At 47.6% G+C, this 20,537-nt stretch overlaps 1 protein-coding gene across 2 annotated transcripts in view; it reads left to right on the top strand.

Moving 5' to 3' along the window:
* Positions 1–20,537, top strand: part of GALNT7 (polypeptide N-acetylgalactosaminyltransferase 7) — an 800,303-nt gene that overhangs the window by 627,206 nt on the left and 152,560 nt on the right. The window lies entirely within an intron of this gene.

Below are 20,537 nucleotides of genomic sequence, written 5' to 3' on the forward strand. Positions count from 1 at the left end.
AAGCAGAGTGCAGCCAAATGCCACAGTACACATTATTCGAAGTTCGATGAAAATTTAACCTGTTACAATGCTAGATAAATATAAAGCACTCACTCGTAAGCAGTAATATAATAGCCACACACGAAAATCGTTTCAAAAGAATAGGTTTCTTAAATCGTGACCAATATTGTGTACATTCTCACTAACCTGCCATCTTTAGTTTCATACTGCAAAAAGTACTGCATGCAGTACAATAAGCATAAAGTGCTCCATGCTGTGCTAAACTAACACCTCCTACAGGAGCTAAAATTCACCAATGTCATGATAAAGCAAGAGCTTTCGTGATGTTTGTATAACTCAAACGTAAGGTTATTGCACATATGGACATCTGAAGTATCTAGGCCTTCATGAATAATATCAACTAGGGAGACGGATAGGTGAAAATTCTAAAAATGAATGGATTAAAACTGCCCTTATACTCATGTAAAGTGCTATATACTGTGCAAATTGTGTGCCTCCTACTCTGGCATCTTTAAATTACCATGTGATGTACAAAATATTGTGCAAAGTGCTATGCCAAAAAGAACAAAGTCTGGATCTATAAGAGTCGTGTACACGTCTGTTAGGCAAGATTGTATGCAGTGCCCTTTGGGTGAATTACAACAACCCTGACCTCCTGGCAATAGGAACCCAACCTACCTATAAGTCTGTACTTCACAGGTTGGTAGTGTGTTGAGCAGCCAGGCTCATCTCAAGAGCTATCAATGTGAGCTGTACGGGAGTTACACAGAGATTCACAGCGATAAGTATTCAAATAAACTCTTACACACAAGGTTTCTTGAGTAAACAATTATTAATTTATTTACCAGTGAGTTATAGTAAGCCGTCTTCAGAAGGGAACAATATAAAACAACACACAAATACACTTCAAAAATACACACTCTTATTTATCTAAATCAGTAAATACCAATTTGGGATGACACACAGGCACTACCTACACCCTCAGGTGCATTAATATATTACTGTTGCATTTAGAATATTCTTGGGAGTAGTGTTAAAGAGCAGAGAGTTCAGAATAAAAAAAAAAAGTATTTTTACAGTTATTCTTAAGTAGGTAAGTGCTTAAAAAAAACATTGCAAAATTAGTTAACCATTTCCTGGAAGGAAGGCAAAACACACAAGCAGAAGAGAGAAGAATCATTCAAGGAGCCAGGCCAGTCAATGTTAAGTTATCAAAAAGTCAAGGTGAACTGACGCTCTTCTTGCAGGTTAGTAGAAAGTCTTTTCCAGTGTTTAAAACTTCTTTGTAGAATATAAGCAATGAAAGTAGGGTCACAAGCTGATTAGGTTTGCGAAGTAAAGAAGCTGCAAGCAACTCTACACATGAAACCAAGCAAGTCTCCAAGGAGGACAAGTGGCTACACAACAAGAAGTAAGGTCTCTTAGACTTTACAGTACCTTTAGGTTCAAGAAAAAAGTACAGCAGATGACTTCTGTTCCTGTGCAGCTCTGCAGATCTCACTGTTCCTGGGCCTCACTCGTGGGGACAAGAGGGAGGACTTCTGGGGAATCCTACATTGCAATGGGACGGTCACCGCTCACAACTGGCAAACTTCAAACAAGTGGCTGTTCGGTGTTTCAGCTCCTCGCAGCTACCGCAAATGGGAACACTGCGGTTCCTGTCTGTCGAGATGGACATTCATTGCATCTGGGGTCCCGCCCTCTGTTGAGGGGGCTCAGGCTCTTGGCCAGCTTAAAAGCAACGCACATGAATTGGTGTTCCTCTCCCTGGCTATCCGTTTCCAGCAGCGACTGCAGTGGATACTCGACCAGCTTTGAGAGGACGTCCAGGTGGCTTACTTTGGAGTTGATTGGTCCCACCAACTCAAAGGGAGAAGTCCTCCTTGCAGGGGCTTCTCTGTCGATACGAATTTGCAGTTTCAGCACAGCAGCAGGGCTTCACGGGACAAACCAACAGTCTAGGAGTTGCAGCAGGCGTCTTCTTCAAGTTCTTCTTCGGATTCCTTCGTCCAGTGGTCGACTCGGCCTTGCAAGCCAAAAAGCCTTGCCTTTTATGCAGCTTTGTCCCATTCATTCCAGCCTAGCTCACAGTCACCCAGCAGAGTGGCTGTCCTTGCGGAAAGTCAGCCGGCCAATCACCACCAAGTGCATTTGGGTCTCCTAGGAGATTAAGCACAGGGAGTTTCGGGCACCTCCCTCACTTCCTACCCCCACCAGACACGCTGGACCCAGGGCGGGCTTCACTTGTGAATCCCGCCAAAGGCAAAGCGAACAAAGGGACCAAACCTGGTTTGGCGCGCAGAGTAAATCTCAAGAAGGAACTTTCCACAAAGAAATGGCAAAAAAAGAAGACAAAAATGGCACCCTTGGGTGCTTTAATGTAGCTACGAATGCAGCCCGCAGTAAAGGCACACCACGGTAGTTAAAAGTAAACCACTGCCACCAGCCATTCTTTGAGGAAAGGGTAACAGAAAAATGTTACATGAGAAGCTAGATTAAGGGGATACTAAGTAACCCCTCCAGCACCCTATTGTAAGATAGTGTGTGCTGGGTCTAGAAAGTTACAAATGTAAGTTAAGTCAATTTTCCTTTACTGCTCTGGGAACAGTAGGTTATCCCAGAGAAGGTATTTAAACCTTTGGGAAATCTGAAAGACTTCCCTGTGTTACTTCACTGAAGTTGCTGTGTTACACAATGTAAAAGATGATGCCTATGGAGTTTGTCAGACTCCACAACCAAATGAAACACAGTGTACAAAATCACATAAAAATACATGAGAGAGTGGGAAAAAGGGTCTCACCCTCCCCAGGTAAAAAAAAGTCCTCAAAATCCAGCAAAGTTGCTGGGGGTCTCTAAGGTAGAGGGAATTCGCAAATTTTTGAGAATTCTCCCTAACAACGTTTTGTATAAAAAAAAACACAAGAAAACCCCCTACACACAATTAAACATTAAAAAGGGAAGTTCATCTTGGGGGCATCTAAATACCACACATTACTAAGGCAGATCTCCAATATTCTTCTTCTCCAATGCACCACCATAGCTGAACTCAAACAGATTTTAATTAAAATGTAATGCCCATAGACTGGAAATTACCAGATACAAAACCTCTCTTAATGTCAAATTGTATACACTGGTAATCATATTTCAAGAATTGGGGAAAAAACGGGGGTGCTGTTGCTCAACAAGAGAAATGGCTGCTGCCTGAGATAGCTCCAGCGTGGGATGAAATATCCTTCCTGAAATCCTGGCTTTCCTGCAGTGGTGGAAGTAATTATTGAACAGCTTCGTGAACCACAGGTTTTCAGTGTTCTTTACACTGAAAATCCAAGCCCGGCGGCATCTGTGACCATGGGCCGGGCACGGGCTGTTGGCACGGCCTGTGGCGGGAAATTGCCGGCGGTCCTCCGATCGTTGGTGCCGGTGTACCGGGAGTGCCCCTGGATTGCTGATGACACTTGAGATACCGAAGGAGGACGGCTCCCACGGTCATCCAGTATGAACATATCCTGCCCTCAGGAGGAGCGAACCGGGTGGGCGCCTATCCTAGGTTGGGCCCCTGCAGCGGGGAGGCTGATGCTGCCGCTCTGCATACTATAATACCTGGCGGTGAGTGTGGGGTTCCCGTTGGATTGCTGGCCTCATCTGTGGGCAAACCCGGGCTCGACACTGTGGCGGCTTCTGGTGCGAGTCCCCTGCAGGGAGCTGACAAAGAGCCGCGCTCCCCCATCTGCACTCTGTCGGATGCTCGATCCAACGTCCCCTGTCCCTGGTGCGAGCCGGGGCCCGCAGGGGAGCGAGCCGTGCAACACCTTGCTGTCTGCGTTTGATGTACCCGCACCTTACCACCGTTGTGCGGCTGGGCATCCCATCGCGCTGCAGGTTGAAGGACCGCATTTCTTTAAAAAAAATGTTTTTCCATGTATCACCCTGCTGGGATCCCAGCTGCCGTGTAACGTCGGCGGGCACGGAGGTCTTCTTGTCCGCCATTTTCTCAGAGTCAAGCCAGGAGGGGGGTGTACGACCTCACACTGGAGTGCAAGCTAAATACGGGCTCCCTGCCAGCTTCTGATGTTGACCCATGGCATGGCTCGTACTCCCTGGATACTGATCGCTTGAGTCCCGGGTGCCCTGGGCTGCTAGGCCGACGTAAACAGCTGAACTGAATTGTGTTGGTGACTAACATTATCCCTGGACACTGAGAGCCTACACAGATGACTCCTTTTTTGTGTAGAAGGATGCCGGGCCGGTGAGAGACGGTATGACTGGCTAGATCTGAGGAGGTCGCATAATACAGTGTTCAATCATGCTGCGTTTATCCCACTGTTGCACACTACAGGATACTCTGGTATACTTGGCAGTGCCTTGCGACAATATACTTTAGGGGACGGAGACACCATGGTAAATCCCAAAAAGGCGAAAATAGACCAGTTCGCAAAACTGGATGCCCAGCCTCCTTCTTCCTCATCTCCTGCTCCCGGCCCCTTCCAGCTCAATGTCGCTACCCTCATCCAGACACTGCTGGTGCTTAAATATAGCACAGATACACTGGCTTTGAAAATCGACACCCTCACTTGCAAAGTGGATATCTCTGCGGTCCAGATTGACAAACTCGGTAGCCGCATGACTAATGCAAAAACGATCAGCGAGGGTGAGAACGAGGTATCTGTCCTGCAAAGCGAGGTCTCTCTTCTGCAGCAAACTGTGAAGAAGATTGCGGCCAAAAATGATGACCTGGAAGGGAGGACCTGACGTAACAACGTGCGCATCCTCAGAGTTCCAGAGTCCACCTCTATCGAGCACATGGAGAGGTTTGTTGAAAAGCTGCTCCTAGAGATTTTGGGGGACCACCCGGTTTCCAGGATGTTCCTTGTGGAGCATGCACACCACTCCCTGGTGGCCAGACCCCCACCTGGGGCACCGGAACGACCCATAATTGCACACATTTTCAATTATCGTGACACAGACGTTATCCTCAGGGTAGCCAGGAAGCGTGGCGAATTACAGTGTGGTGCAGCAGTAATACGGCTGTTTCTAGACTTCAGCCCCCAGTTTCAGGACCAAAGGAAGACCTTTCAAGCAGCAAAAAACACCCTGCAGAAGAAAGGTTTCCGCTATACGATGTTGTTTCCCGCCAAGCTCCGGGTGATGCATGGGTGGAAGACTGTCTTCATCACCACCCCTGAAGCAGCTGAACGGCTTGCTCATGAACCGCCTGACTCCCGCGGATCCCCAGATCGATCTCTTCAGGTCTAATTCATCCGGTCACTATTCATATTTGGCGCACTCAGGAACTACCCTTGTGACCCTGAGGTACAATGACTGAACGTCACACTCTTAGCCTTCGCTGGGGATCCACCTGTTGGTAAGCTAACATATAAGATGGACACACAGTGCTCCGGTGTGGCATTGGACTAGTTAATGGTGTAATGTATAGATATATGGGCTGGTGGGTATGCTTTATTACCAACACTAGTGGTGCAGATGGGGGATATAATTTCACTGCTCTCTTGGAACATACAAGGCTTTACCAACCACAAAAAAACTCTACTGATTGCGAACTATGCCAAGAATCACGGTGTAAATATCATGTGGTGCAGGAGACACATTTAGCCTTAGCCTTAGTAGGCTACCTAACATGCCCGGGAAGGGGTGTGCATAGATACAGCTTTGCATTCTCGTCCCATTCACAGGGTGTTGCTACGTATGTACATAGCACACTATCGTTTAAACTCCATGAACAGATCAGCAACGTGGAAGGCCGTTTCTTGCTTTTAGCTGGAGAAATGCTGGGCCTCCGAGTTCTAAATTTTAAGATTTATGCCCCAAATACTGATTCTCTGGGGGGTTTTCAAGAATGTGTGAGCCACCTGCATAGGTTCGCAGACTACGACATTATGTGGGCAGGTGACTTTAATATGGCCTTATCTCTGACCCTTGATAGATCCAGGACACATCAAGTCACGTTACCTAGGGCCATGGTTAAGTGGCAAGATGTAGCAGAAAATCACAGACTGCATGTGTGGGGAGTCCTGCATCCCTCTACTAGGGAGTACTCCTTATACTCCGGGGTCCTTGGGAGCTCTTCTAGGGTCGATTATGTAATGGTTACTCCCGCCTTAGACCATGTTGTGACAGGCGCACAGATCCTCTCGCTATTCCTGTCGGACCACTACTCAGTAAAGGTCCTCTTCTCATGTCCTCCACAGCTTCCAGGATTCCTAAGGTGGCGATTTAGGGCGTGTGCATTGGAGGATGCTCTCTTCCGCGAGGACATTAGGCACGATATAAAAACCTATTTTGAAACCAACGAGGGGTCTGTCCCTGATGACAGGGTGGTGAGGGGGGTCTTCATGGTGTTTATCGGGGATGCTGCATGTCTAGGGAGGGCGGGCGGTGTGGTGAAAGCTATCCAGTGGTCTATTTCAGGGTGTGAACAGGGTATTAAAGAGCTAGAGGTGCAGCAGGGGATACAGGACTCCCCTTCAATTCGGGAATCCCTTAGAGGGCAACATGAAGAACTGCGGCACCATATGGAGCGGAAGTAGACATTTCTGGGGGACCATATTAGAGCAACAGCATATGGTGAGGGGGACTGCCCCAGCCGCACCCTGGCATGGGCAATCAAGCAAGAGCGCCAACCTATAGACATTGTGGAGATTGAAGGCCCGAATGCAGTCACCAGTAAAGATGCATTGGATTTTAACGCAACGTTTAAACAATATTATGAGCGATTGCACACATCACAGCTACGGGTTGGGCACGATGCTATATCTCAATATTTAGATTGGATGGCCCTGGGATGGTTAGCCCCGACTAAACGGGGCAACAACTGAATGTACCTCCCTCAGTGGAAGAAATGTGCACAATTAAATTATTATTTCCCTCTCTAATGGTAAGGCACCGGGTTCGGACGGGCTCACAGCAGAACCATATAAAGAATATGTTGACTTGATCGCCCCACATCTATGCCACATGTATGAGGAAGCCTTTGCGTCTGGGACTATACCGGAATACACTAGGTCGGCCATCGTGACGATTCTGGTAAAACCCAATAAAGACCCCTCGAAGTGCTACTCTTACAGACCGTTATCCCTCATTAATACGGACAATAAAATCTTAGCAATAATATTGGCGGACCCACATATGCCCTCCCTGGTGCTCCCAGACCAACCGGGTTTCATTCCTGGTAGGTCCACGCAGAACAACTTACGATGACTATTCACACATATGCAAAATGTGAATCCGGACATCCCCATTGTGGTCACGGCTCTGGACACAGAAAAAGCTTTTGACTCTGTGGAGTAGCAAATTTTATTTGAGGTCCTGAGACACCCTGGCCTGGGTCTTGTTTACCTGCGCTGGGTCAGTCTCCTATATACAGCGCCTAGGGCTGTGATGTACACAAACAAAATCCTATCAGAAGACATAGCCCCAACCCAGGGTTCAAGACAGGGAAGCCCTCTGTCGCCTATTCTTTTTTCACTCGCCATTGAAGCCCTTGCTTGCTACATGAGGGAGTATCAAGTTCATTGCGGGGTCAGGGTACACTTGCTTCTATTGTGTCGATATACGCAGACATGTTGCTATATCTGAATCATCCTAAGGTAAACTTGCAGCCTGTGGTGCGAGCTATTCAACAATACAGGGATATGTCCGGTCTGCGGATCAATTGGTCTAAATCAGATGTATTACCCCTGACCCCAGCATTCCGTCAGGAGGATATTGGCGGAGAGTTTAAATGGTGCCCTGGTGGCATGCGATATTTCGGTATTCACAATACCACCTCCCCGACGACACTGTTCAAACAGAACCACCTGATGGCTCTGGCACCCTTGGAGCACAGAGTCGAGGCTTGGACCCTGTTGCCCATCTCACAGGTGGCCCGGATGTCCTTGGCTAAGATGGTTGTGTTGCCGAAATGCCTTTACATATTTAATAATGCCCCGACCTGGCCTCCTGCTAGCTATTGATCCAGGCTCCGAAAATTGATGATTCGCTTGCTTTGGGTGGGTCACCAAGCTAGGATTTCATATGATGTTCTGTCACTTCCCTGTAAGCTGGGGAACTAGAATATCCAGATTTGTATTCATATTTTCTGTCCGCCCAATTGCAGTACTCCATTTAGTGGTGCCCCTCTGTGGAATTCCACATGCCTCCTTGGAAAAAGTGGTTATGTTACCCGGCGATCTGAAGGGTTTGTTGTGCGGGGCACTCCCTACAGGGGACAGAACCAAAATCCAGCTGACTGCAGTCATTTGTAGTGCATGGCAAAAAGTGGCAAGCATTTTGGAAGTAGATGTCTCCTATCCCCCTACATTTGAGATATATAAGTTTACAGGTATTCCACTATAAGTTTACAGGTATTCCACAAGAAGATATTCCAGACACAGTTTGAAAAGTTGAGAATTAGCTAACTCAGAGACCTGATTGTTGATGGTACTTGGATCACCTGGGATACTTTGAATAAACTAGAGGTGAATGGAATATGGTCACAATGTTCTTGTACTTCAGACTGCGGGAGGTGATTAGGACCATGTGGCCAGACCACCCTTGGGATCTGGTAACATCCCCTGTGCTACAATATCTTACCTCCACAGTGTCTACTAAATCACTGGTTTCTGTTATATATAAGGGCATTGGGGCACAATGGACCACACGTAACATCACGCCATGTCTCAGGTGGGAGACTGCACTAGGTAGGTCTAACAGACAACCAATGGAAGCAAGTTTGCCTACAAACGAGATCTCTGATCTCTCTCCCTGAAAAATTCCTGCATCAGGTGTACTACACTCCTATGAAGCTGCATAGATTCTATCTGGACAGATCGTCTAGCTCGGTCAGATGTGCTCTGGAAATGGCCGACTTCGTACATGTAGCTTGGTCCTGTCCACAGTTGCGACGGTTCTGGTTGGCGATTGAAACAGCTATCTCCACTATGCTCAGTGCATCCTGACAGTACTCCCCGGAGCTCTGGATGTTGGCCATGATGGGCACGGGCTCAAAGCTGAGAAAAGACTTGCAGGCATGCCATCTGTTGTGGCCAGATCGTTAATTGCCAAATCTTGGAGGTAGTCTAGGGCTCTAATGTTCTGGGAATGGGTGACCTATTTGTCAATGTGCGAACACAGGGAAACACTGTATGCCTCCACCTTACCAGCATGGAGTAGACCGTTTGACTATTGGCCGCCCTTTCGTAGCTACGTGGCTACTATTGATGACACACAGGCAGCTCCTGTGTAAAGGGCCGACAACCGGAACAGTGAACCCTAAACCTCTGCACTGGAAAGGAGATGCACCAGCCAAATCAGCAAGAATGATGTAGTATCGAGTAATTCGATTTACTATTGTTACTGTATGATATTACCATGTATGTTTGCATTGGGACAAGTGGGGATGGGCGGGTTGGGGGTGGTGATTGTATGTACTGTTACTTTGGAAATCTAATAGACACATTTAAAAAAAAGAATTGGGGAGAAAAGGAAAGGAAGAACAAGAGGAAACCAAGAAAAACACATAAGCATGAAAGTTGAGTTCATTACAATTAGATACAGACTTGCATCCTCATAATATTTTATCCTGCCAGATCATACACCTGATGTTAACGTGTAGAGCATGCAAACAGTTATGTCCCCAGGAAAGTGTATAATTCCTCATCCACTACCCTATATATTATAGGGTGGTGGTTGCCATCCTGTAGTAAAGTAGAAACTTTGTACATATACTTTTCTCGAAATTCTATTGCTAATAACGCTTGACTTGCTGGAAGGATATGGATACATTTTTCCCCAAAAATGTTTTTCACGTTCCCTCTCCCCCAAACTGGATATTTTGAGAAAGATTTGATAAAAAATGAAAACATTATTAAGAAAACAAAAAAACACTCTTTTCAGCCTACTCGCATTCATTTTCCCAAGAGGAGCGGCGTGTACAGTGCCACGGCAAAACACCATGGCAAGTAGGCCCTAAAAAACCTATTGGTGCAACATGTACATTGGCCAAGGACATGGCTTGTGTGCCCTGAAGGAACTATAGTATAACAAAACCCTTGAAATTATTTGAAAACACTTAGTTAAGAGAGAGTTATGGTGATCAGATTTAACACAACAAAACCTTTGAATTCAGTAGATGTGGGAAGTGATGAAAATCTTACCTCAGCGTCCCTGTTTTGCGAAGACCATAAGCACATACATATTGGAAAAGAAGGGAAACACAATGACATATAATCCACATCCATGATCCACATCTGCTTGATTGTAAGGGTTTTGTTGTGTTAAATCTGATCACCTTAACTATCTCTTAACTAAAGATCTTTTCATTGAAACTACTCCCTCTCTCTCTGTCTCTCTCTCTGGTCTCACTCTGAGATTTACAGAATTCAAAATAATTGACCTAGAAAATGTCATACTCATATGCCCCGTCCCCTTTCGTCCATCCATGTGGGCGTCCCCCAACAGGGGAATGGTACCGGAACCGTTGTCAGCCAAAAAGTGTGCTTCCCCTTTAAATTTAGTCTAGCTCACAGGGGTGCAGCCTCAGGCATGGGAACGCCCCTCCGAGGCCCCACCCTCCATGTCTCACCTCAGTATCTTTTTCCACATGGACAGTGTCAGACCTGGCAGCTGGTGCAGAGACTTTTTTAGCTTTCTGCTTGCTCCCTGTTTTTTTTTCCAATCTTATTTAACTTCCCTTTGGTGCCTTCCCTCCCCCAGTGCATGTCAGCCGCAGGAGGATTCACAAGATGTGTCTCATGCGACTGCTTGTTGCCAGCCTCTGACCCCCATGCACTCTGTCTTGAGTGTTTGGGGTCGAACACCGCTGGGACGCATGTTCGGCTTGCAGTGCTCTCGGTCATAGGGCATTGAAGAATCAGTTGTTGCAGTGGAGGGAGATCTTCCACACTTCTCCTCCCCATCTTAAGGACTTCATCTCCAGGACCTCTCGTCAAGACAAGGTAGGCCCTCTGTTCAGCACGGCTCCACAGCGCAGCAACTCCTTCCCCGGGGTTCCCACTGATCGGGGTTCCTCAAATTCAGATTCTGGTGGGCCCGAGGCCTCAGAGGCTACCTGCTCCCAAGCTGAGGGGCCCGGGGGCTCTACTGGGTGCTCCAGGGACTGTAAGAGGATTCAATTCAACACTACAGCTAAGTCACTGCCTAGTCTGGGATACTGAATGGAAACCCTTATTGATATATCTTTATGTCCAGTTCATGCGTTCTGGATGACTACCCCTATATAACACCCCTCTCTTGGAATCCTCCTGACCCCACTGAGCCAAGAAGTAGTTCTGTTTTGCAAGTTAAAAGGTTTATTTGATAATTTAAACAATAGATATATATATCACACTTTATAATAAATTAATAATTGAATATCACACTTAATCTGATATGATAAAGATTAACAACGGAGAATCTGGCACTAGCACACTTCTTTATAATCAATGATGAGTGGTTATAGGATGGATAAGATAGCAACAATACTTTTATGGTTTCAAATGGATGCAATGTGGAATGAAATGCAGTACAGAAAATAACTTGATAGGATTTCAGCAAAAGACAATGTAATCACTTTCTTCTGGCAATCCCCTCCCCCCTTTTATGCAATGCAAGGAAATGGAAGGAAAGCACACAGTTCTCAGAAATGCAATCAAATGTAATTCAGTTCACCCCAGCAAGCTTAGACTACAGAAGTTGGAAACACAGGCCCAAAATGCTTTTATATGTGCTGGCAATGAAGTGAAAAATATGCTAAAATGCTTTTAATTCCCTCTAGAGGTTTAGGGTGAGTGGTATCTAGTTAATATTAGTCCAGGCTCACACTAGCAATGATTCAGGGATGATTAGCAGGTTAAACAAACTTTTCTTTAACGGAAGGCAAGCAGCAGCAGATTTTTACACGTGGAGAAACTTGCAAATCGTGGCAAAATGTCAAATCGCGGCAGATTTTTCCGAGTGCGCCGGGCGCGATTACAGAGGAACTACAGGGACTATCAATATCGTTTTGGGGTCCTAGGACAGCCTAGGATCTCAGCTTCCAGATGAAAGTTACTGCAAGTCTCTAGCACAAACGGTTACGGAGATATGAGCGATTAAATAAAGGTCGTTTTTCAGATTTGAAATTTTAAAGTTCAAAAAGACAAGTGCAGCTTGCAACTAGAAAATGACAGGTGACAGTTAGGAGGCAGTTCTACTTAGATTAAAATAGCTTGGATTAGATTATTTTAATTAAGAGATTGGTTCTGCACAGTTCTGCTAGGTACTCACACTATATTCTTGAATTAAATGGGCCTCACCACGGATCTGGTCAGGTTTTCTTCACTCGCCCCGGACGGTCTCTGCGCACAGCGTCTGGGTCAGCTCTACTCTGCTGGTCTGGTCTGGGTCTCTGGTTCTGCTAACAGTGATCTGGTCTGGGTCTCTGAAGGTGGATAGATTGAAGTCTCTATGTTGGCTCTCTGGAGGTTGATGGAGGTAAAGTATGGATTTTCCGGCAGAGCTTCCAGCTGCAAATGGATTTGAAGGTCCCCATCTGTCCTGTCTGTCTGCTTTTATCCGTTTTTAAAATGGGTGTGTGTGCAGCATCACTAGACCCTACCCCTCTCCACTTGCCATTGGCCACTTCATCCGCTTCCACTTGATTGGGGGAATGAAATGAAGTGCCATCATGATGAGGTCTGTTTATGGTACAGAGAACCCACCCCTGTCAACTTTACACACAATCTATATTTGCTCAAAAAACATATTTGCACAGGTACACATTGGTTTAAAATTACATGCACCCTTCACATATCACAGGAGGTATACCCTGTCCAAATCTGCTCTTCCTGGGGGCTTGGGTTCAAAAATGGCACATATTTCACTTTTTAACTGGTTTCGCAATATCCGACATTACCCCAAATTTATACATATGTGTGCAAGGAGTATGGACATTAGTTGATGAAATGTCAGATTTTTCACATGCACACATTTTGAGTAATATCCTCTTTTCCGCTAAAACCCCCCTGAACATACCACCGGGTCCTAACACGTCTTAAAATGTGGGCAGAAAAATCACAAGAATTATGGTATCATTTAAATAATTTTCACAAGTCCGTACTATGAGTTATTCATCTTTTTAGAGTTATGTTCTGGCCCCAAAGGGGTGTGGTTTCCCCCCAGCACAAGGTTGAATTTCTGGTTTTTCCAGTTCTGCCAAGCCAGCTTGCTCTCACAGGCAGTGCTCCTCCCCTGTCCTTCCAGGAGGAAGCTCCATTTACGACTCCCGCCAATAAAACATTTGCCTGAGTCAGGACAGGGCTTTGTTCAGAGCTCCTGTATTCTGTGGGGGCTCCCCTTAATTCAATTATCAGAGAGATGGCATATCCTTAGTGTGGCCAGCATAAGGCAGATAGGCCTGGGAACACAGCTGTGACTCAAGTCTCATCTCCTGTCGGGGGTAGCTGGTGGGCAGAATTCAGTTCCTTAAGCCAGGTTTCAGATCAAATGTAACTTTTTGTTACCCAGTTTAAGTCAAGACAATGTTTACATATGCAGCTAGAATGCTGATTCTAAGTTTAAAACTATGACATTTAAACAATTGCAGCCTATGTGACACTCAAAAGTAGGTCACTCATTTCTTTTAAACATTTAGATTTTTAGTGTCTTTCAGTCCAAATTTACTTAAACTGCTGAAATCCACAGCTCAGCCAGTCTTGTTATAAACCTTCAAGTCACTTCAGAATATAACTTTACATTGGATCCACCTCTCAGTAAGTCTTTCTTTGGCTTGCTTTGGGTTCATTTATTCAGTTTTCTAAAAAAAAAAAAAATCTGGTGTTGTTTTAAAACGCCGGCTTTCTGATAGTGGTGAGTACTGGTACTGCACCCCTTTTTGGGATTTAAGAAAATGAATTCCCAACAGTTATGGGTTTGCTTTTGGCAATCAGCATTGCCATTCCCAATGGTTTCAGACTACTGTGTGGGTAGTCCAATGGTGGTTTTAGGCAGTGTCCTTCTGTGCCCATAACATCGGCAAAAATGAGTGGCAGCCTATTCTTCATGCATTTCCCTGTGCATTTTCTGGGAAGCTCTGGCCATCATGATGTTTTCCATGTCAGTACTGCACAGTTTTGAGGTAGGGCTTGGATGCGTGGATAAAAACATCCCACAGGACAGACCTGAGGCTGTCCTGGCTACCGCAGACCCCCAAGCTGAGGGACTCAGAGGCTCTACCAGGCTGTCCTCGGAAGGACGATTAAGTTTGTCCTCTTCTTCTACCCTCCTCCTGCAAGAGTCTGTCCTGCAAGAGTCTGTCCTGAGCACGCTCCAGCTTGGCTACCGGCACAAGTGCCGAGGGCGTCCAGCCTACCAGAGCTTGTTCTGAGTTAGAGAGTCAGGGTGTTATGACTCCCGGCCGTCCGGCCGGGGGCTCATCGCCTACCAGAGTAATCTCTTAGGTAGACGCCTCTGCTTCGGGTGCAAGACCCAAGCTGTATCCTGTCCTTGTCTGAGGCCTATCTTGGCTCAGGGCCTCTGTGCCCTCCTGGCCAGGGCGTGACACAAGGCTTAAAAATGGTGGAGAGGCACATGGTGCAGACTACCAGGCAGGAAGCCATCTTGGATCTGGCTCAGGGCCCGCCAGGGCTTTCGCCCATCGAATGGGCTTTGCAAGATGATCCCAGTATTCTTCCCTCTGGAAGCGGCATCGGATCTTATGGTGCAGGCTTCTGGTCCCCTCAGGGATACTTCTACCCCTCACAGCCCTATGGCTACACGCACCAGGTACTTCAGCGCTTTGACCAGGAGCGGAGGCCAAACGCCTCGTAGGGTGGTGCCGCTAGGGACCCTGAGGCTTTAGAGGACCGCATCATTGAGCACTTTCTCTTCCTTATGCATTCCCCTCCGATGAAGGGGCTGCTAAAGGACACAGTGAAGGAGGTCATCCTGCAGGTGGTGCTGCCCCGGGCCCCTCCTCTGGGTACTCCTCCTGTTCCTCCAACGCTGCCGGTCCCAGTGCCACTCCCTCCCCTGTGACGGCCAGGACGATGATCCTTCTGCATCTGTTAAGGCCTTTCATGAGCGCCTTCAGGGCCTGGTGAAGTTCTTGGGGATCCCTCTGCCTGATGAAGCCCACCAGGATTCGGGAGTGCTAGCAGAGGTCCTGGGGAAACGCACCACGATCCGGTCTGGCACCCCTCTCCAAAAGGATGTTCTGCAGGTGGTGCCAAAGGTCTGGGAGAAGCCCAAGGTCAACGCCCAAATGAACAAGAAGTTGGACAGCAGGTTTAGGCTGACGGACAGGGAGCCAATCCTCCTTGCCTTCCACCTGCAGCTTAATTCTTCAGTGGTGGCTGCGGCCTCCTTGTATTCTCAACCATCGTCATCATCGTCTTCCTCCACGAGAGCCACCTCCAGTTGTCTCTCCGAGGAGGACAAAGTCCTCCAGTCTCGGGGAAAGCGTTGTTATTCTATCTCAGGACTGCATCTTGGCTGCGGTTGTGGCAGAAGCTCTGGGAATTTCTGCCTGACCTTCCTTCGGACAAGCAAGTGTCCTTCAAGGGCAGTCTCTTCAAGGGCAGTCTGGCAGATGCTCGGGCCATTGCGCAGGACCTCATGGAGTCTTCGGTCTCCCACATGTACACATCCAGCAGAGGGCTGTGCCTTGGGGTCGAGATGAGAAGGAAAGCATGGATGTACACCACTATGTTTTCATCTGATGTGCAGGAACGGATCCTGGATCTGCTCTTGGATGGTGTGGACCTTTTCATCAACCGATGACAAGTTGACAGAAGAAAACCTCCACTTAAACTGCCAAGTCCTTTTCCATCCTGACAAAACCAGGTCAGAAGTCCTTCCCTCATACCAAGGGCAGGACTGAGTTCAAGCCCCATGCTTTCTCCAGCTTTAAGGAGTTCTGGGACCGTAGAACATTGAGGCCTGACAGGTCACCCAGCGACAACAGGAGGAAGCAGCAGAGTATGTTGCGTGGGTTTTTCTTCTCCCCCTCCTCTACCCCTACCTCTTATGCCAAGAATCAGTGAAGTCAAGGTCAGGGAACACAACTCGCCTGTCGGGGGCCATTTGGCTCTGTTCCAGTACAACTGGAAGCTTCTTTTCATCAACCCATGGATCCGATCCATAGTCTCCACAGGCTTCAGTCTTCATCTTCCTTTGCCTCTACCATCCTTTCCTCCTCTTCTTCATATCGGGTCCCCGGCTCTTTTACGGGAGGTCCTTTCGCTCTTGGAGATGCAGGCGATAGAACTGATTCCTCTTGTAGACAGGGGCTCCGGTTACTATTCCAGGATTTTTGCGGAACCCAAGAACAACCAGGATGGCATGAGGGTTATCCTGGACCTGTCATTTCTAAATCTAAAACGCTTCAAGATGATTACTCCCGCGCGCATAGCCAAGTCTCTGTGCAGGGGACTGGATGTGTTCCCTGGACCTCGATGCGTACCTGCATGTTCCATCTACGAGCCGCATCAGAAGTTTCTGTGATTCAAGATTGTTGTACCACTTTTAGCACAAGGTGCTGCCCTTCTGCCTGAACTCTGCCCCACGTGTGTTCACAAAGTTGACGAACACAGTGGCGGGCCTTTTCCGCTTGGACGGCCATCATCTGTACCCTTACTTGGATGACTGGCTGCTGAGGGGGGGTGACTTAAAGGGGTGGCACACTTCTGCCAAAGATTCATCAGCTGGGGTTCTTCCTCATCCAGAGGAAGTCACAGTTATGCCCATCTCAGGAACTGGTCTTACTAGGGCTGCGTTGCAACACTACCATTCAGCGGGTGTTCCCTGCGTACGAGAGGCTTCTGTCCGTCTGCATGGCGGTGGGTCACTTTCTGACCAACACAACCACCTCAGCATGGTAGTTCCAGCTCATTCTGGGCCTGATGGCCTCCTGCGTGCTCACTGTACAGCAGGCTCACCTCAAGTTGAGGCACATCTAGCTTCACCTGGCGGCCAATTGGGATTAGGAGATGGGGTCTCAGTCGGGCAGGATCCCAATACCACCGCTCCTACTACCCGATCTTCGCTGGTGGCTGATGGATGGCAATGTTTCAGTGGGAGCCCCCTTCACCCGACCGGAGCCTACCCTGGTGGTGACGACGGACTCGGCTGGTGGGCTAGTCTGGATGGCTATGCAGTTCATGGAGCATGGTCCAGACCGGAAGCCCTCCTGCATATTAACCCGCTCAAACTCAGGGCAGTGGTCCTGGCCCTAAAGGTGTTTTTGCCCCTCATCAGGGACAGGTCAGTTCTGGTCAAGATGGACAATTCTACCATGATGTTTTTCCTGAACATGCAGGGCGGCACTCGTTTCCCCCCCCCCCACCTCCTCTGCATGGAGGTGGTATTGATCTGTGATTGGGCCCTGACGGAGCGGATTTGGATTTCAGCAGTCCATCTCCCAGGGGACAGCAATGCAGAAGCGGACCAACTGAGCTGCTTGGGGTTTAACACCTACATGTGGGAGTTGCATACTGACTCATTGTTGCCCCTTGTTCCAGCGTTGGGGTTTCGTGGACCTGGATTTGTTTGCATCCCCTCTGAATTCCAAGTGTCCCCAGTTTGCTTTGTGGGCAGGACGAGGTCGGGGGTCTCTGGGAGATGCCTTCCAGATCTGTTGGCACAGTTATTTGTTCCGCCCCTCCTTCTGCTCCAATGGACCCTCCAAAGGTTTCGAGCTTTGGTGGGTTGCAGCCTCATCCCGATTGCCCCCCACTGGCCTTCGAGACCCTGGTTTTCAGATCTGCTGCAGTTGTTCTCCCAGGGTCCCGTCCACCGTCAGATCTCCAGCAGGGGATTCCTGACACAGCAGTGTGGGGGCAGTGGAACATCCGGACCCAGCCAAGCTGGCGCTGGCAGCCTGGTTCCTGACCAGCTGAGGCTTGAACAGATGACAACTGGGATATCACTCAGCAGGCCAGGAGGTCCTCAATTCGGTCCCAGTATAAAGGTAAATGGACTAGGTTCTGTCATTGCGCTCGCAACAAGGGTCTGTACCCGTCACTTGTCCTCTGGATGACGTGCTGGCTTTTTCAGTGCACCTGGCTCGTTCTGGTGATCAGGTAAATACATGCTGCACTTACTTGGCAGCCATTGGGGCTTACAAGAATTCCCCTGAGCATGTGTTTTCTGCGGCAACCCGGTGGTTAAGGCCCACCTTAAGGGGTTGTCTGGGCTTTTTTTTGCCAGTGCATAGGCCGCACTCGATTTGGGACCTCAATGTGGTTCTTAAAGCTTTGCAGCGCAAGCCTTTCGAGCCGATGGCCTCTATGGACATCCACTTGGTGACATTAAAGATAGTTTTACTGGTGTCTCTCAACTCTGCGCGCAGGGTTAATGAGCTGCAGCCGTTGTCCTCATGCAAGCCCTTCACCACATTTCATAACGACAAGGTCATCTTGCGCACTCACCCAAACTTCTTGCCAAAGGTGGTCCCTCCATTTCATCTGAATCAAGAAATGTGCCTGCCGGTGTTCTTCCCGAACCCGCAGTCAGAGGCATAGAGGGCCCTTCATTCCTTGGACATCAAGAGGGTCCTCAGGTTTTCTCTCTTGGATGAAACCCTTCATGAAGTCTGAGACGTTGTTTGTGTCTTTTGGGGGCTCCTCCCCTAGCTCTCAGGCGGCCAAGGCTTCCATCACCCGTAGGATGGTTCAGGCCATTTCGGAGGCGTATACGTTCCTGGGAGGATTCATGCCCATGCGGTCAGAGCCAAGGCCACGGCCGACGCGTTTCATAGACATGCTTCTTGGGATATCATCAGCAAGGCGGCTACTTTGGCAACTCTGTCAGCCTTCTGTAAGCACTACTCATTGGACACCAGCTCCAGGCGCGATGCAGAGTTTGGTCAGGCGGTCCTGAAGAACCTTTTTGCTTAGTCCTAGATATGAGGCAGGTTATCACAGCTCCACCCTATGTTCTTGTTCGGGGGAATCATCCACAAGAAAGGAGGAAAGGGGATGGGACGTATGAGTAATTAACGTTACCATAGTGACTAGTGTACTCATAGTTCATAGTCCCCTTTGCTCCATACATCCCACCCGCCTTCCCCCGCTAGTATGCCACTGGCTAATATGTAATAAGCACAGCCAGGTATCTGAGCATCCAATGTGTTCAAAGGGGACTGAGGTGAGGCGCCGGAGGGCGGGGCCTCGACGGGGCATTCCCACGCTATACTAAATTTAAAAGAGAAGCTCAATTTTTCGCTGCCAAAAGTTACGGTACTTTCCCCCATGTTAGGGTACGCCCACAAGGATGGAGGATAGGGGATTAGGGACTATGAGTACTCTAGTCACTACAGTGAGTAACCTTCATTTATTTTTTATTTTGTAAAACGCCAAACATGTCAATTTGCAACCACTTCTGAACATAGGATACAAATAAAGGTTGGGTTAGCATATAGTTCAACTAAATGGTCTAAGTGGGACAAATATGTTCATAAATACAATTGCTACCGGTACATATATATTGCTGACTGCATGTGTATACATACTGGAGCAGTCATCTTGAGTCTGCATTTGCTGTTCTCTCACCCAAAGCTACAATGTCGTCTGTGAAACTGAATAGTTATTTTAGCAGCCAATGGCTTGTACTTACAAAGCAGTTTTCAGATGTGTCCTAAATACAAAATGGCTTTAATTTATTGTTTACTACTGGGTTGATGTTGAGTGTGTACCAGAGTCGGGTGCCCTGAATCTCCATGGCCTACAGCTGAATGTTAACCCCTTGCACATTGATCTGTTGTTTCTCATGGTGAGTCAGCTAATGGCGTTTATAGTGAAGGCATTGTTGTGGGGTTTGGAGGGAGTATGAGCTGATGAGGGTACCTTCTCTAAGCCAAGACGTGTGTGTCCAGAATGCCCTGTACGTGGTGCTGAGAACTTACATTTTTATCCTGGGCGCCACCAGTAAACTGTGTTTTGCGTACATTTTGTGCGTCCTTGCTTTTTTATGTTAAAACATTGTCTGGTTTTGTAGCCTAATGGAAATCGGAGTAAATTCTGCTGTGAACATCTTGCTGGGCCAGAATAAGGCTTTGGGCAAATTCATCAGATTTCAGACTCTAGACCAGGGGTCTGCAACTTGTGTCTCTCAAAGAACAGCCCTAGCCAGAAATGTCAACGGGATGGATAAATGGAGTTGCTGTCCAAAACATTTGGAGAGTCACACGTTGCATACTCTCAAATATATCAAAGTGCTCTCACACTGCTCTCTTTCCGAAACGATCTAATCATCTTTTTCTCCACCTATTGCTCTGCAGCCCATCAGATATTGGTCTATGAATTATGTTAAAACCATTCTTAATCTGTGGGTTACAAGTAACCCAATGCATCTAAAAGGAATAGAATATTTTCTTTTAGTTGCATAAGTATTGGGAATATGTAGAAACTATGAAAATAGCAAACAGTGATGGATACAAGAGTGTCTGTGATACACATACAGGGCCCCATTCCTGCCACCTATTGCTTTCCCTCACTGTATCTATGGCATGTTGACCTGCTACTCTCTTTCCGTGTATTATCATGGAAAAGAAGGCCGAATTGCGG

This window comes from Ambystoma mexicanum, chromosome 6q (genome assembly GCF_040938575.1).
Source record: "Ambystoma mexicanum isolate Mex_15411 chromosome 6q, UKY_AmexF1_1, whole genome shotgun sequence".
NCBI classification, from domain to species: domain Eukaryota; kingdom Metazoa; phylum Chordata; class Amphibia; order Caudata; family Ambystomatidae; genus Ambystoma; species Ambystoma mexicanum.